Source organism: Apodemus sylvaticus, chromosome 4 (assembly GCF_947179515.1).
Source record: "Apodemus sylvaticus chromosome 4, mApoSyl1.1, whole genome shotgun sequence".
In the NCBI taxonomy this organism is placed as follows: Eukaryota; Metazoa; Chordata; class Mammalia; order Rodentia; family Muridae; genus Apodemus; species Apodemus sylvaticus.
Genome location: NC_067475.1, coordinates 67,535,839 through 67,549,248, shown reverse-complemented (window position 1 = coordinate 67,549,248; position 13,410 = coordinate 67,535,839). Strand labels below are relative to the sequence as shown.

At 45.2% G+C, this 13,410-nt stretch overlaps 1 non-coding gene across 1 annotated transcript; it reads left to right on the top strand.

Moving 5' to 3' along the window:
- Window positions 1-9,612: 9,612 nt before the first annotated feature.
- Window positions 9,613-9,684, top strand: Trnae-uuc (transfer RNA glutamic acid (anticodon UUC)). Its single transcript has one exon. It is a non-coding gene; the product is annotated as a tRNA-Glu (tRNA).
- Window positions 9,685-13,410: the final 3,726 nt, after the last annotated feature.

The window sequence follows — 13,410 nt, the reverse complement described above, 5'->3', positions numbered from 1 at the left end:
AGCTCCAACATACAGATGGACGCCTACAACAGGAAGGACTGGAGGGGCCTCCCTGTACTTTTGCATATATGCACATATGTGCGTTTTTCTTAGGTTAAGTTTTCCTTCAAAAAGAAAAAAAAAACACATATTAATCGAACGAGATAAGAATGAGTGATATTTAAGGTTATAAGACTCTTAACCTAGATCGCACTGCCTGAAATCCATCTGTGCTGGCCAAACCAAAGGCCTGGCTCTGACGTTTAGACACACTGTTTTCTGAAAGGTGGCCATTGGTTCCATTTTAATTTCCTTATCACAACTGAACTTTTTAATTTTTAAAGTAGATACTGTCCAAAGATCCCCAAACCACTCACTGCTGGGCCATAGGATATATGTATCCAAGGCCTATTAAAACACATAGATAAAATTCAACATTATATCTCAAAATAGTAATGTGTGCATATACAATCAGCCTGGGACTGTTAAAGATAACCCTGTGTTCATTAAGGTTTTAATTAAATTTTCTTTGCTCACTCCTTTATAATTGTGGGGAAATGAAGGGAATTTTGCACTTTGCAGGGAGGGGGGCAAGAGAAAAAATCTCTAAAGTGATCATAAGAAACAAGACAAAACAAAGTTATATTTGATTTTTCACAGTGGAATGTACCTAACTGAAACTACCTGGTTAGTCCTTTCTGATTGGCAAAGCCTCTGCCTTGGTCTATAGTTTAGTTTAGACTGTTTGTTTTGGACCTAGGCAAACACACAGCATCTAACTTAGTAACCCAAGTTAGCTTTGAATCCACCTTAGCCTCCAGTGTACTGGGTTCACAGGTATGCAGAGCGGGCTGGCACTGTTTACACCGGCATTGGTGAGCTTACCTGGGACCCCATGGCTCTAGGCTTTCTCTGCATAACAGCATCTCAGTGAGATAGCCTCTCAAATCCCAACCCACTCACCTTCTAAAGTGTGTGTGCGTGTGCAGGTGCCCGTGGAAGGCCAGAGGCACTGGATTTCCCTGAAGCTAGAATAATTAAGGGTTATGAACAGCCAACATAAACGCTGGGAATCCAAACTCTGGAAAAGCAGCCCACAGATTCTCTCAACCACTGAACCTGCCTCCCTTCCCCCATTCTTTTTTTTTTTTTTTTTGAGGAAATTTGGCCAAAATTTGATGTAAACACCATTGTCAGTCAACATCAAAGCTGGGTGGCCTGTGACTTGGGAAGGAACTCATGTATTAGCTATGTCAGACTCACTGAAGAAGTTTTGGGTTGTTTTTTCTGCTGTTCGAGTTGGCTGGTATTCCTCGAGTCACAACAAGACCATGGGGCATTGGACACGGGAGCCACACACTCAGAATATTTAAGAGAATGCAACACATTAGAAGACTCTTGTGATGTCTTTGAAGAAGAAAATAGCAAAAGACCACAGCATGGTCTCAAACCCCTAAGTCTCCACCAAACCAAACCAACTTAAAAAAAAAAAATCAAAGAAAAACAAGGATAAAAATTAAGCTCAGGTGTCTTAAATGTAAGCTGGAAGCACATTTTCCTGCCCAACTACAGGTGCCTATATTTTGAATGGTTCCCAGTTGGTGGACATGCTTAGGAAGGATTAGGAGGTGTGGCCTGTTGGGGGGCGGTGTGTCATTGAAGGTGGGCTTAAAGGCTTCAAAAGTGCTCACCGGTCTTGCACTTTCCCTCTCTGCTTCCTGCCTGTGGATCACAGTGTAAACTCTTAGCTACTGCTTCAGCCCCATGCTTGCCATGTTTGCCCGCTGCCAGGCTCCGGATGTGATGATCACACCCTCTGAAACCATAAGCAAGCCCCCAGTTAGATGTTTTCCTTTATAAATCACCTTGGTCAGGGTGTTTTGTCTCAGCAATAAAACACTAAGACAATAGGTTACCGTCAAATTCACTGTCTGTTCCTGAAGACTACTGTTATACTCATGTGCCACCAGAACCAGGTTTGCTAGAATATTTAATAAAGAATCTTCACATTACCAAGGCATGATAGTGTTTGTTTACCTAGAGGCAGAAACAGGAGAACTGACCAAGAGTTTGAGGCCAGCCTGGTCTACATAGTGAGTTCCAGGCTAACTTGATAGTGAGAGTCTGTCACACATGAACATGTGCACATACATGTACACACACCTTCCCAGATTAGATTTCTAAAATCGGTTCAAATTACCTATACTACCTAAGATTGGAGGAATCCTCTGTAGCTCCTCAGAATAGCTCTAATATCTGCATGCCTTCCTTCCATAAGGGTAAGGATGTGTCAGGCATGGATGATGATCTTATAGTCCCCATAAAGCCTGGCTCTGATTACTGTTTGGTGAGATTGATTTCAAAGAAACATCAGATTCAATGAACAGTTTCTTTTTTTTAATGTACAATTTATTTTTACTTTACGTGCATTGGTGTTCTGCCTGCATATATGTCGGCATGAGGGTGCCAGATGCCCTGGGATTGGAGTTACAGACAGCTGTGAGACGTCACACCGCAGGTCCTCTGCAAGAGCAGCCCATACTCTTAACCACTGAGCCATCGCTTGAACCCATTGGTGAACATTTTCAAACGCGACATGCTAGTCAAAGCTTTGGCAGTATCAATAGACCATATCTCCAATGTGTTCTGTTAGATTTACTTATTTATAGGTTCTGGAATGTGGTGTGCCCATGTTGAAAATCCAGGTGTGAAACATCTGCAGCTTTGCCCCTGAGCTCCAAAGATGAAATGACAGCAGAAGCTCCCAGCTCACGAGCTGGCTAGCCTGGGGCAACAGTAATGGGAAAGATCTTTCCTCAACAAGATGGAAGCAGAGAACTGACTCCTGAAGATTGCCCTGTGGCCTTCACATTGGGTGCTATAGCATGTGCACCTACAAGTATGTACGCACACACACACACACACACACAAATATTTCTTGTCAAGATTTTTGCTTAGATTTAGATAACAGAACAATGTTTGAAACAAACAATACTTAAGTAATACTTCATCTAAAAATAAAGAGATGGGGGTGGGGGGTGGGAGGGCTGAAGAGATGGCTCAGTGGTTAAGAGCACCGACTGAGGACCTGAGTTCAATTCCCAGGACCCACATGGTGACTCACAACCATCTGTAATGAGATCCAATGCCCTCTTCCAGTATGTCTAAAGACAGCAACAGTGTACTCACATACATAAAATAAATAAATCTTAAATAAAGTAAAGTAATGGGAAAAAAAGCAATAATTATACTTCATCAGCTCATTCAATTTCAGATTATTTTTGTTCCATTTGACGTTAAGTCAATAGACCTATGAACTACCAACCCTGAAACCTGCCCTGTCAAATGAGATGATATATATATTTTTTTTGGGGGGGGGGTATTTTGGATTTGGTTTTTTAGAGACAGGGTTTCTCTGTATAGCCTTGGCTGTCCTGGAACTCACTCTGTAGACCAGGCTGGCCTCAAACTCAGAAATCCGCCTGCCTCTGCCTCCCAAGTGCTGGGATTACAGGCGTGCGCCACCACCGCCCGGCTATGAGATGATATTTTTAAATGACTTTACTTCATTCTATTTGAGTGGAGGCTCTGCGTGCATGTGTGCCTGTGCTTCCTGTGCATGCTGGGTACCCAAGCTGGCCAGAAGAAGAGTGATGTAGTCTGTCCTGGAATTGCGGTTATAGATTGTTGTTAACTAACACTTGGGTGCTGGGAATCAAACCCCTGTCCTCTAGGAAGAGCAGCCAGTGTTCCTAACTGCTGAGTCACCTCTCCAGCCCCACGTGATATGATTCTTTTTTCTTTCTTTCTTTTTTGGTATTTTGAGACAGAGTTTCTCTGTATAGCCCTGGCTGTCCTGAAACTCACTCTATAGACCAGGCTGGCCTTGAACTCCGAGATCTGTCTGCCTCTGACTCCCAAGTTCTGGGATTAAAGGCCACCACTGCTTGGCTAAGTGGTATGATTTTAACTTCAGAAAAATGCATGTCCATCTTTTTCTTAGAAGAAAGAATAGTTAAGGTTTATAGACGCTTAGGAAAGCAAGAGAACGAATCAATGAACTCTGGAAGACCAAACTTAAAAGGGCCGTGCTTAAAGACCTGGTGAGACTCCATCATCTTGACAACCCAGCTAACAAGAAAATTTGATTATCTCTCTGTCAAAGACTATTGAACGCTATGTTACACTAAGATTTAGTGGATTTCTGAGCCTTTAGTGTAAAGCCCAACCAACTCTGTTTTTGAAAAAACTCCATTTTGTGCAAGACAAGGGACTAAACTCCAATTCCAGGGAGAAAACCAAAGTCCACTTGAGCAAACATCCCACTAGCAGGGTCAAGGGACATATAGATAACTTAAGACATCCTGCAGAGAGCAGATAACTTAGTCATCTTGTTTGTCAGGTGGTTTTTGCCCCCATGTTTGGTTCCTTCAGATTATACCAGAAATGTAATTTTTAAATATTACCTTGCTGACCTGTATAGAAATTTCCCAAGTTTGCTTTACTACAATAAATATCCTATACCCCTAGAGCCTCTCTCTCTGACACGTTGTGACAGGATGATGAGAGATCTTGCTCTTGAGCTCATAATAAAGACCCTTATATGTTTGCACTGGAGTTGGCTCCTCAGTGGTCTTTGGGGTCTCTGTGACTGGAGCATAGCATTAGGAACAGTTTTACAGAGCCTTGTCGACACATGTGCCTGTATACAAATATAACTCAAAAGCAGTAACATGCTAATGTTTTTTCTCTGTTCTGAAGATGACCCCAAGGCCTCTTGGAAGCTAGGGACTTAATCTATCCCTGAAATTATATTGACAGCCCACATGACATTATTGCTTGATACAACTTCCTATGCAAATTAAAATATAATGTAAGCATTATTTAGTGACTATTTTTATAAGGACAAATAATTTCCTGTTTGTTTGTGACAATATGTAGCTCTGTCTGGCCTGGGACTCACTGAAATCCTTCAGGCTCTGTCTTCCCAGTGCTGGGATTAAGGGTGTGAACCTCAAGTCTGTTGAAAACATAATACTCTTTTGAGAGAGTCTATGGGCCCTTTAGAAAACCACAAAGTCAGATAATCAGAAGATTTCACTTACAGTCTGATGTTAGGAAATTTGTTTAAAAACAAGATCAAAGCCAGGCAGTGGTGGTGCACGCCTGTAATCCCAGCACTCTGGGAGGCAGAGGCAGGCAGATTTCTGAGTTCGAGGCCAGCCTATTATACAGAGTGAGTTCCAGGACAGCCAGGGCTATATGGAGAAACCCTGTCTCAAAAAAACCAAATCCAAAAAACAAAAAACAAAAAACAAACAAAAATCCAGATCAAAAGAACCAGGCTGGCATGTGCCTTCCCAGCGCTCAGAAGGCAGAGCCAGGCAGATCTCTGAGTTTAAGGCCAGTCTGGCCTACATAGCAAGTTCCAGGACAGAGAGATCCTGTTTCAAAGAAAGCAAACAAACAAAAACGGAAAAAAAACAAACAAACAAACAAGAAAAACGAAGACAAAAACAAAAAAAAACACATACACCAATCAAACCAAGCCAAGTCAAACCAAACAAGGACAACAAGCCCTAAGGACAGGGAGGCAAGGTTGGTGTTGCTTAAGTAATGGAGCAGAAGCCACGGATCCACAGGCCTTGCGTTTAATCACCTCCACTCAAAGAAGTTGACTTAGTTTACTTGTGAGAAGGTAATTATTGCAAACAAGAAGTTGAAAAGGAGCGTATCATGACTGGGATTGTTGTTGTTGCTTGTATCTGACACAGCATTTCATAATGTGGCTCTGGCTGTCCTGGAATTCACTGGGTAGCTTTGCTCTCTCAGGGATCCTCCTGCTTCTGCCTTTCAAATGCTCGGATTAAAGGCTTAATCCACGCTCGGCTCCAACGGATTCTAATGATGTCCCTCCCCCCACCCCGCATCCCCCACCCCGCAGACATAAACCGGCACAACAACCACCAAGCGACCTCACCACCTCCAGAAACCTTGTTCTGGATCAACAGGCTATAGCCGCAACCAGAATCGAGTGCTTTCTTTATTTCATTCATTCCTAAATTTCTGCAGTAATTTTAGAGTCATTTTAAAAAACAAACAAACAAAAAAAACCGGTCATTTTTAAACAGCTACAAGACGACTTCTCACGTCTTGGTCGTCTACACACACACACACACACACACACACACACCCTTTTCTGCGCCCCTGGAAACCCACTGTCCTCTGTGCGAGCCGTGCCCCAAACCCAAGACCGAGAGCGGCTGAGGCTCCAACCACACCTGGATGACCAGTCTCTCGAGCGTCTCTGCTCGGGGTTTGCAAAGGACCCGGATACTGAATTAATTACAATTAATTAATACACCAACCACACCTGGGTGACCAGACCCTCGAGCGTCTCTGCTCGGGGAATGCAAATGAACCGGATATTGTATTAATTACGTGTCGCTACTCTAATCGCTCCACCATTGGGCGCGCGAGTGCTTCGCCACCCGCCAACGTTCCGGATTCCCGAATGAATGCCTCACACACGTAGCCTTTTATTTGGGGGCGTCTAGTGACCTTCCCGCGATTAGAGGGGATTAACCCACCACCGCTACACCCGGATCCTAAAGAGCATGTAGGCTCCTTCTCTGGGTCCTGTTGGTCACCCAGGCCGTAACCTGGTTAGCGTGGGGCTCACACGGGTGGCAGCGGAATCCCAGCATCCAGGAGACGCCGGCGGGTGCGTGGCGCCCTCTCCCTTGGCGAGCACAGCCCCGCAAAGGAATGTTAACTGAAATGTTCGAAGTACACACTATTGTATTCTGTCCTGGGACTCCTGCTGTCATTTATAACAGCTGTTTGTCCCCTCTCAAGGGCGGACAGCTAAACAAGATTATTAGTGACAGATGGATAAACACATCCAAACCGATATCCTCCTCGGGTTTGGAAACTTTAAACCTGCTGATGGAATATCAATGTGAGACGCACAAATTCCTGAAGCCGGTGTGCTAGCCCACCCCCGACCCCCGACCCCCGACCCGGACTCCCCTTCGAGATCAAAAGATCCTTCTGCCTTTGTCAAGCCTTAAACAGCAAAGGCAGCTAAGGCAAAGTGAGGTCTACACAGGTATCCCATGAGTGGCAGGGAATCTGAATTTCAAGTGCTTGCTCTAGCAACAAATGTTGCCACCACAGAGAACATCGGCATTGCTGCTCCCCTGCACAGGGCTAGTACTGCTACATTTTATGTTTGAGAAAAGGTTCTATGAATCCCATGGCACTCTTTTTTTTCTTTCCTTTTCTTTTCTTCTAAAGGATTTATTTATTTTATGTATATGAGTACACTGTAGCTGTCTTCAGACACTCCAGAAGAGGGCGTCAGATCCCCTTACAGATAAGGTTATGAGCCCACACGTGGTTGCTGGGAATTGAACTCAGGACCTTTGGAAGAGCAGCCAGTGCTCTTAACCGCTGAGCCATCTCTCCAGGAAACTAGCACTCTGTTTTGAACTTCTACAGAGTGCTGTGGTCCAAGTGTGGGACACCACACTGCACACCACTTTATATTTTTTGAAAAGCATATCTTGGTTTGTGCCCTGTGTTGCTTTCCCTTTTCTGATTTTTTTTTTGAAAAAATCGGATTGTTTTCTTGGTCATTTAGTGACCTCTACACATGCTTATTTCTGTAGTGGAGATGCACACACCATTGCCACGTGGTATATGTCATGCCCTGCTGTGCTCACTTGAAGACTGTTATTGAAGACTGTTGCAGAAGAGCCTGGGAGAGAATTTCCAGGAGACAGCGCCTGTGGAATGACCAGGGCCACGCAGCCCCTGACTTAGCGGTTCCTCTCTTCACCGCTGCTACTGACAAAGCAACCTGCCTCCATCTTAGGCTCGGAAGCCACCTAGTGAAACCGAACCAGGTGAACTCCTGTCCATGATTAAACCTCTGTTTCTCAAAGACTCGTCTATGCCCCACCTGTAACCCTAAGTACATATGGTTCTGTACCGTCTGTCCCCGGAAACAACTCTCCCTTTGTTTCAAAAAGTTGTTAGGACACCTTTAGCCTGTACACGCATGGGAACACACACACACATGCACACACACTTTAATTCATGTAGCCAAGATTTGGGTCAGTGTTCTTTCTACTTGTACCGCTTTGACAAAGATAAACCCAGACCTTAGCTGAAACTGTGAAAGCAAACTTCATTCAGTCTCTTCCAAGCACCGATGCTGCCCCTGAAACCAGTAGGTGAGAACCCGTGTCTTCTAAAGGGAGTAGGGCATTGGAGGCAGAAGAGGTGAAGATGCACAATGTCACCCGTGACTTGCCTTGCCGTGTGAATGCCTGCTCCGCCAGGCTGCTGGGCTGAGCTCCCTGAAGATGGTGCTTTCTTCTCTTCCTTCCTGGGGACGCTGTCTCCGGGTCCTGAGTAATTGTCAGGCTCTGGCAAGCTATCAAGCACACTGGCACCGCTTGAAGATTTGCAACTCCAATGATACCTCAACTCTGTTGGCAGCCAGAGCTACACGAGGTACAATTCAGTTCCATGGATGAATCCTCAAGGCCCGGAGTGGGCTTTTTCTCCTGACCTCCTCAGCATTATTGCTAACATTTGAAAGGCTCCTGGAAGGGGATGTGTTTGCTTTCCTAAAACACACATATTTGCATCATGATTCATACAGTAGTAAAATTAGTTATGAAGTAGCAACAATAATGATTTTATTGTTAGGGGTCACCATCGCATTAAAAATGTATTAAAAAGATCTCAGCATTAGAAAGGTTGAGAACTATGTTCTTGAGAAAAAGGGAGAGAGAGAGAGAGAGAGAGAGAGAGAGAGAGAGAGAGGGCCTGGAGGAGGAAGAGGAGAAGGAAAGGAAAGGGTGTGTGAAGCAGAGGCAAAAATGACAGACCCTAGGTGGCTGTAATTGTGAAATTGAGGCAGAAAGGGAATACCGAGGAATTCCCTACCCACTGCAGCCCTCTAACCACCAGCATTGCCCTCCATCCCCTGCTGCGACTGGGTTGGGCATTGGGGGGCATCTGTAAGCTAACTTCCCTTAATTCAGGAATCTCCAACTTTCATCTTCCTAAATCTCTACAAGTTGACAGTGTCTAGTGTCTAAAAACCAGAAAGGTTTTTGTTTGTTTTTCTGTTTTGTTTGTTTTTCCAGAAACCCATTACCTTTTCTCCTTCCCTAAGCACAACTGCAGCGTAGAGCATGTAGTCAGTCAGTCAAAGGGATCTACGCTAGGGCTTCTTTGGGAGGATCGGGGAAAGTCCATTATGACGATGGAAGTGGTCGGAGAAGAAACGGAACCAGCACTCCAATTGCTCTCTCGAACCAGTTACCACATAAGAAACCTGAAAGAGGATGCTCACCACACACCGAGAGCTGAGTCCCCACGTGAGCCACCACGAACCCGAAAGACTGGGATGGAACCCAGGTGAGTTTCCTTGTGGCCCGGTCTCAGAGCCCAGAGCAGCACCTGGTCCCGGAAAGATGAGAGGTGGAACAGAGACTGCAGGGCGCTAGCGATGGGTGTGTCCACACTAGATACCTGCTAGTCTTCGGTTTCTAGTCCTGGCTGCATTCTCTTGTAGATACTTTACTGTTTGCCATGTCACTTATGCCCTGTCATTCCCTGGTGGTCTAGTGGCTAGGATTCGGCGCTTTCACCGCCGCGGCCCGGGTTCAATTCCCGGTCAGGGAAGGTCTTTTGACAAACCTCGAGGTACACAAGAGACCCTTCAGAGCTTATGGGTTGGAAAAATCAGCTGAGAACACTCTGCGGAGTTTTCATTCCAAATAGCAATTCCCAAGACTGCACATCAGTTATGCAGGTCTATGCATGTTTTCTTAAAAAGTCCTGTTTCAGTCGGGCGGTGGCGGGGCACGCCTGTAATCCCAGCCCTTGGGAGGCAGAGGCAGGCGGATTTCTGAGTTTGAGGTCAGCCTGGTCTACAGAGTGAGTTCCAGGACAGCCAAGGCTACACAGAGAAACCCTGCTTGAAAAAAAATCAAACCAAACCAAACCAAAAAAAAGTCCTGCTTCTCTTCGTTTCAGGACAATTCAGCAAGAATTACCAGACATAAAAATAAGCAAGTACTTTGATTTAGAAATTGTTGGGGGTTTTTTTGTTTTCTGTTTTTTTTTTTTTTTTTTTTTTTTTTTAGAATTAATTCTTATTATTTGTTTAATATGTTCTTTGGGATGGGAGGTTGTTTGTTTGTTTCTTTTGAGACAGGGTTTCTCTGTGTAGACCTGGCTGGGGCTGAAAGAAAGAAAGGGGGGGGGGCTGGAGCGATGGCTCAGCGGTTAAGCGCACTGACTGCTCTTCTGAAGATTCTGAGTTCAAATCCCAGCAATCACATGGTGGCTCAAAACCATTTCTAATGAGCTCTACCGCCCTCTTCTGGTGTGTCTGAAGACAGCTACAGAGTACAGAGTACTCATCACATATGTAAAATAAATAAAATCTTAAAAAAAAAGAGCTGTTATGTGGGTGTGGTCTTCTCAAATAGCAGCCAGTGCTCTTCACCCTAAACCATTTCTAAGTTCCCTAAAGCCAAGCTCTTAAGAGTGTTTACTCTATGTATGGAACCCTGTTACCACTGGGTGTGGGCTGGTGGTACTTAACTTTAGTCCTAATACTCAGGAGGCAAAGACAGGTAGATCTCTGTGAGGTGGAGGCTGGCCTGGTCTACAGAGAATATTCCAGAACAGTTAGGGCTACTCAGAGAAACCCTGTCTCAAAAAATTGATTATAAATAAATAAATAAGTAAATAGAAAGAAGAAAGAAAGAAAGGAAGGAAGAAAGGAAGGAAGAAAGCGGAATGAAAGAAAGAAAACTTGTTCCAAATATGAGCAATTATTTATGTATTGATTAATGTTCACTTTTTAACTTGACTGGATTTAAATTTACCATGGATACGACCTCTAGGTGTGTCTACGAATGCACCTGCAGAAAGGTTTAACTGACGAGAGAGAACCCATCCTAAATGTGGGCAGACCCAGCTATCTGCAAGCGTCTTGAATTGAATACAGAGGAGAAAATCGCTACTCTCCTCATCACGGTTCTAATGGCTTCAATGGCTGCCGTGCGGTCCTGATACTATGCATGTCCCATGATGGCAAACTGTACCCTCAAATTATGAGCCAAATTACGCCCTAGCTTCTTTAAGTTGCTGTTCTCAGATATTTTATCACAGAAAGTACATAGAAGGAGCCATTTAATATGGGGGCAGCCCATGAAGAAAGCACCCCTACCTAGCCTGCTTCAAAATGCAGACATCTAGGTACAGAAAACCTCAATGACTTTCTTAACGCCGCACCCCAGCCTCTGAGGGTCCCACAAGTCTGAAGCTTCCCTGTAGAATGCTGCAAGCTTCCCTTTCTCCTCAGTCATTGGCAGCTTCCCAGAGGCCTGCAGCTTTGAAAATGAAGTCTGTAGAGTTGGGCAGGAGTGGGTTGAGTTTACGTGTCTAGAAAGTAGGAGTCTGGAGTCTGGAACTAGTATTCATGGGGAGGAAATTTTTTTTCTAGAATTTTAATGTTCTGGACACGATTTTAAGTCTTTAGCTGCAGTTGGGACTTTCTCAACGAACTTGCAGAAAATTGTGATATGGATATGGATGAGGGATGGGCAGGAAATAATAGTTATGGGGTTGTAGAGATGCCTGAACCAATCACACCTCGAAACAGATTTGTAGTGTAGGATTTACAGATGGTTGTGAGTCACCTTGGGCACTAGGAACCAAACACAGGTTTTCTTCAACTTTTTAAAAAAATTTTTTTATTAAGTTTACATCCCAATCTCTGCCCCTCCAGATTTGCCCCTCCCCCCCCCTCTGAGAAGGCAGACCCCCATTCTATTCCCCCACCCTGCACATCAAGTCTCTCCAGGGCTCTCCTCTCTCTCTGAGGCCAGACAAAGCAGCCCACTTAGGAGAACCACTGACAAGCAACAGCTTTAGGGATAGCCCCAGCTCCAGTTGTTGGGGGACCCACATGGAGGGAAAACGAGCTACACATTTGCTGTTGGGGGGCGGGGCTCAGTCCAACCTGTGAACGCTCTTTGGTTGGTGGTTCATTCTCGGAGAGCCAAGGGTGCAGATTACTTGACTGTTGGTCTTCATGTGAAGTTCCTGTCCCCTACGGGGGCCTCAATCCTTCCCCCAACTCTTTCATAAGACTCGCCGACCTCCATCCTGTGGTTGCTGGGTGTCCCTGAATCTCTTTCAGTCAGCTGCTGGGTGGAGCCTCTCAGAGGACACTTATGCTAGAGTGCTGTGTGCAAGCATAACAGAGTATCTTTAGTGTCAGGGATTGGTGCTCCCCATGAAATGGGTCTCAAGAAGGGCTGGTTATTGCTTAACCATTCCCTACATCTCTAGCAACATCATTCTTAACAGTCAAGCCAAATCTCTCCAGTCTTCTGCTGTCTCTTTCCTAGGTGAATTTCGCTGCCCTTCTGGGTCCCTTGAGACATGAAAGAAACAAGATGCAATGAAGGATTCACCTAAGAGGCAGAAGAATATCATTTGAACACAGCTGTGGGGAATTATACCTAGGTACAGCAAACCTTAAAGCAATTTTGAAAGCTGTTACTGTTAGTAAACCTACAAGGGGGAAAAGGGATGCAGGAGGGGCAGGTCCAGGAGTGAGGCGTTTTCCTGAGAAACAGAGCTGTCTGTGGCTTTAAGTGAGGAGAGATCTATGCCCGGGGGTGGGGGTGGGGTGGGGAAGGGGCTGCGGTGTTCGCGCCCGCTTTAGAAGCGCGGGGAATTTAACCGCTGTAGGAGAGAGCGCGGGTCCCGGGGCAGGGTGGCGGGGTGCGGAGCAGAGGAACCACGGAGTAGCTGTGTCGGGTTAGGCGCTCGAGCAAGCACTCAAATTCGGACGTGCGTTCAGAGCGCGGGGCCAAGGAGGCTGAGTCGCGGCTGGAGGTGGAAAAAGCGTTACTACCCGGTGGGAAAACACTGTTATCCGCTGTGTATGTGTGTGTAGGGGGGGTTTCCTAGGAAGAGACTTATTTATTGCATCTGGGATGGGCGGATTCCACAAAAGCGAGGATGTCGGCTCCCTAACTTGTATTATTTAGAGCTGAATTCGCGCTTTCTCCTTATAATTATATATAAATAAATACATAAATAAATAAATGACTGAGTGAAACTATTGGTAAGAATTTGTAAGGGTTTTATCTCGCCTGCCTCTGTTTAGGGCGCTGCGTGGACCCACCCGGAACAAAGATCGGAAGACAGTTCTTGTGTGGTGGCTGGGAGTCAAACCTGGGTTCTTTGAAGAGCTCTCACTCTGAGACATCTCTCTAGCTCCTTATTAGAGAATTTCTCGATGAAAATCTTGGCGGAAGCCTTAAATTAAATAGACAGTGGTCTTCCCATAAAAGGATTTTATCGTTGGAAACCCGACTGCTT